At 41.2% G+C, this 4414-nt stretch overlaps 1 non-coding gene across 1 annotated transcript; it reads left to right on the top strand.

Annotated features, from left to right (window-relative positions):
- Positions 1-2718: 2718 nt before the first annotated feature.
- Positions 2719-2800, top strand: trnas-uga (transfer RNA serine (anticodon UGA)). Its single transcript has one exon. It is a non-coding gene; the product is annotated as a tRNA-Ser (tRNA).
- The last annotated feature ends 1614 nt before the right edge of the window (positions 2801-4414 follow it).

Raw genomic sequence — 4414 nt, 5'->3', positions numbered from 1 at the left:
TAAAGCCAAACGATGCAGAACATTGTGAAATATAGTCCGCATATGTAAGGTGCATTAACGTATACTGGTATATCTCGTCCAGGGTACGTTCTTGGATCACCCTCAATCACCATCTGGGTCTTGAATCTAGTGTAGTCTAGTGGGCATGACAATGGCAATCTTTTGGGAAGGCTCTGCTCTGTCCTCGGCATGGCTGCTGGCATCTATTTCTTTCTTGAAAAACGGCAGGTCAACTTTAGAGCGGTTGCCCTTCCCTTTGGCACTCTTTCTTCTGGTCCCCATCTCCCCTCTTCTGCTGAGCGTGTCCCTTTCTTTCTTGATGAACGGTGTGTGGGCTTTAGCGTGGCTGCCCTTCCCTTTCTCAATGCACTGTTCACAGTCCTTTCACGGCTGATATACCTTCCACAGCTGTTTATCCAGCCAAAGCATATATCCCTTCTACGGCCGACAGTCCGACTGTCGCTGACCATCAAATCAAATCAAAAGACCTTTATTTTTCCATGAGGAAAATTTGGCAGAGCTTGGCCAACAGTCCGAGTACAGCGTCTAATCAGGTCCACTCTGTGTCCACAGAATTGGTCTCATGTTATATTAAAAGATGCATATATAAAGACTCATACATATTTATATATATATATATATATATATATATATATATATATATATATATATATATATATATATATATATACATATACATACACTACCGTTCAAAAGTTTTAGGGTCACATTGTAATGTCCTTATTTTTGAAGGAAAAGCACTGTACTTTTCAATGAAGATAACTTTAAACTAGTCTTAACTTTGAAGAAATACACTCCATACATTGGTGATGTAGTAAATGACTATTCTAGCTGCAAATGTCTGGTTTTTGGTGCAATATGTACACAGGTGTATAGAGGCCCATTTCCAGCAACTATCACTCCAGTGTTCTAATGGTACAATGTGTTTGCTCATTGGCTCAGAAGGCTAATTGATGATTAGAAAACCCTTGTGCAATCATGTTCACACATCTGAAAACAGTTTAGGTCGTTACAGAAGCTACAAAACTGACCTTCCTTTGAGCAGATTGAGTTTCTGGAGCATCACATTTGTGGGGTCAATTGAACGCTCAAAATGGCCAGAAAAAGAGAACTTTCATCTGAAACTCGACAGTCTATTCTTGTCCTTAGAAATGGAGGCTATTCCATGTGAGACATTGCTAAGAAATTGAAAATTTCCTACAACGGTGTGTACTACTCCCTTCAGAGGAGGCTCTAACAAACAGGCTCTAACCAGAGTAGAAAAAGAAGTGGGAGGCTGCGTTGCACAACTGAGCAAGAAGATAAGTACATTAGAGTCTCTAGTTTGAGAAACAGACGCCTCACAGGTCCCCAACTGGCATCTTCATTAAATAGTACCCGCAAAACACCAGTGTCAACATCTACAGTGAAGAGGCGGCTTTGGGATTCTGGGCTTCAGGGCAGAGTGGCAAAGAAAAAGCCATATCTGAGACTGGCCAATAAAAGAAAAAGATTAAGATGGGCAAAAGAACACAGACATTGGACAGAGGAAGACTGGAAAAAAGTGTTGTGGATGGATTAATCCAAGTTTGAGGTGTTTGGATCACAAAGAAGAACGTTTGTGAGACGCAGAACAAATGAAAAAATGCTGGAAGAATGCCTGACGCCATCTGTTAAGCATGGTGGAGGTAATATGATGGTCTGGGGTTGCTTTGGTGCTGGTAAGGTGGGAGATCTGTACAGGGTAAAAGGGATTCTGAATAAGGAAGGCTATCACTCCATTTTGCAACGCCATGCCACACCCAGTGGACAGCGCTTGATTGGAGCCAATTTCATCCTACAACAGGACAATGACCCTAAACACACCTCCAAATTGTGCAAGAACTATTTAGAGCAGAAGCAGGCAGCTGGTATTCTATCAGTAATGGAGTGGCCAGCGCAGTCACCAGATCTGAACCCCATTGAGCTGTTGTGGGAGCAGCTTGACCGTATGGTACGCAAGAAGTGCCCATCCAACCAATCCAACTGGTGGAGCTGCTTCTGGAAGCATGGGGTGCAATTTCTCCAGATTACCTCAACAAATTAACAGCTAGAATGCCAAAGGTCTGCAATGCTGTAATTGCTGCAAATGGAGGATTCTTTGACGAAAGCAAAGTTTGATGTTAAAAAAATCTTATTTCAAATACAAATCATTATTTCGAACCTTGTCAATGTCTTGACTCTATTTTCTATTCATTTCACAACGTATGGTGATGAATAAGTGTGACTTTTCAGGAAAACACAAAATTGTTAGGGTGACCCCAAACTTTTGAACGGTAGTGTCGGGATTTGGAAAAACTTGTCCATGCTTTCATCTTCAGTAGACTTGACTACTGTAACGGGGTCTTTACAGGTCTCCCTAAGATATCTATCAGACAGCTGCAGCTGATTCAGAACGCTGAAGGCTGAAGAGCTTTCTTTTTGATGTTGCCTTTCTTTAAATGGTTAATTTCTTTAATGTTTGATTTCGTATACTGCACTGTAACTTTTCTTCTTGTGTTTTATCTGATTTTATTTTTTAACTGTTTATTCTTGTGTTTTATCTATTTTTATTTTTTAACTGTTTTTGTGTAAAGTACTTTGAATTGCCCTGTGGCTAAAAAGTGCTATACAAATAAAGCTTCCTTGCCTTGAATAGGTTATAATATTAGTGCAAATCGGTAATGCATTGCTTTTCAGGTTGTCGTGGCCGAGTGGTTAAGGCGATGGACTTGAAATCCATTGGGGTCTCCCCTCGCAGGTTCGAGTCCTGCCGACAACGAAAGCCCTCCTTTAATGGTTATCACACATCTCATTATACCAAATGGCAGATGTGCCGCCATGGACAATCTTGTATTATCTCATAGGTAATGGAAGCCAGCAATGCATCTCTGAGCATTTACTCAATACCCAGATGTGTTGCAAGATTTGCAGTGAATGTTGTATTGTCCAGTGATGGTGGTATAGTGGTGAGCATAGCTGCCTTCCAAGCAGTTGATAAGGCTTTGATTCCCAGCCAGTAACTTTCTTTGAGTGACGTTACTTGCTTTGTTTGTCTAAAAGTAACCATAAAGGTTACTCTCCCAACCCAGTTTGATAAAAAATTAGATCTCGGTTATATTGCACAAATAAGGGAGCATAACAATCAATCAAGCTGCCTCCATGAGGATCCACAGACATAGACATGTTCCACCCCCTGCAATTAAACCTGTCTCCTCAGCTTCTAGGCGCCGCTGCATCACCTCCTCTTCAGCTGGAGAGTTTGCATCTGCGTTTGTGAGCTCACAGTTTTATGCCACGAATGGTCTGGTCTCTCCCTCTTCCCCAGATAACATTCTCTCTGAGTTTCATTCCACATGCACTGAAATCCTAGACTCTATTGCCCCTTATCGGATTAAAGCTGTTAACCCCTGGCTAAATGACACCACAAGGGCCCTTAGGCAACACTGCAGACAAGCTGAACGAAGATGGAAAGACAATCTACATGTGTCACTGGGTGTATTAAGGGACAGTCTATCCACATACCAGAATGCTGGGAAGGTGGTGAAGATGCAGCATCTCTCTTCTGTCATAGCTAGCAATTGCCAATAACCTAGATTGTTATTTAATACTTTTAACTCTGTCATGAATCCATGCACCCCTGCTTGGACAGATGTGTAGAATTAGTACATGTGAGAAAATTTTCGCTTACCAGTGCTAATTTTAGGGTATTTTTATCTGCTTCTTCTACACACTCAGCTGTGTTTGAGGAATTTAAGCCCGTTTCTCTGACGTTACTTAGTGAGGTTGTACAACACATAAAACCTACCAACTGTCCCTCAGACATTTAGAATGGTGAAGGAGGTTTTTAATAGCAACGTTGGGGCGAGTCTTCTTACTTTTTTAAAGTTAATTGCTAAGCCTGTACTTTGGTACTTTTACTTGAGTAAAGAAGTTAAATCAGTACTTCTACTTTCACCAGAGTATTTGTTAACACAATTATCTGTACTTCTACTTGAGTACGAGCAGCGAGTACTTTTGCCATCACTGACGGTCATTGGTATGCAGGTCACTTGATGTAATACAAGCAAATACATAAGGCCCCACCCAACAGTTTTGTGATACGTGGCGTGCAACTGTATGTCAATGATCAAGCTTGTTGCTGTGACCAAGAAACCACCAGCAAAATGACTGATACATCATCAGTTGCAGAATTTTCTTGGATGCCAAATATTTGAATTCAAAGTCAGAATCCAATTGACATGTAAGAACAAGACAATGTACGTCCAGCTTCTACATTTCCGCATGAGTCAACTTCCCCAATTTCTGAGTAACAGGAAAATAGCCTGATAAGCAGACATGTGCAGCACGACCTCAAAAAGCCATAAAGCAAATGCTTGTGGCTTAAAGATGGAGC

Source organism: Etheostoma spectabile, unplaced genomic scaffold (genome assembly GCF_008692095.1).
Source record: "Etheostoma spectabile isolate EspeVRDwgs_2016 unplaced genomic scaffold, UIUC_Espe_1.0 scaffold00003502, whole genome shotgun sequence".
NCBI classification, from domain to species: domain Eukaryota; kingdom Metazoa; phylum Chordata; class Actinopteri; order Perciformes; family Percidae; genus Etheostoma; species Etheostoma spectabile.
This window is presented reverse-complemented; position numbering and strand designations above follow the sequence as displayed.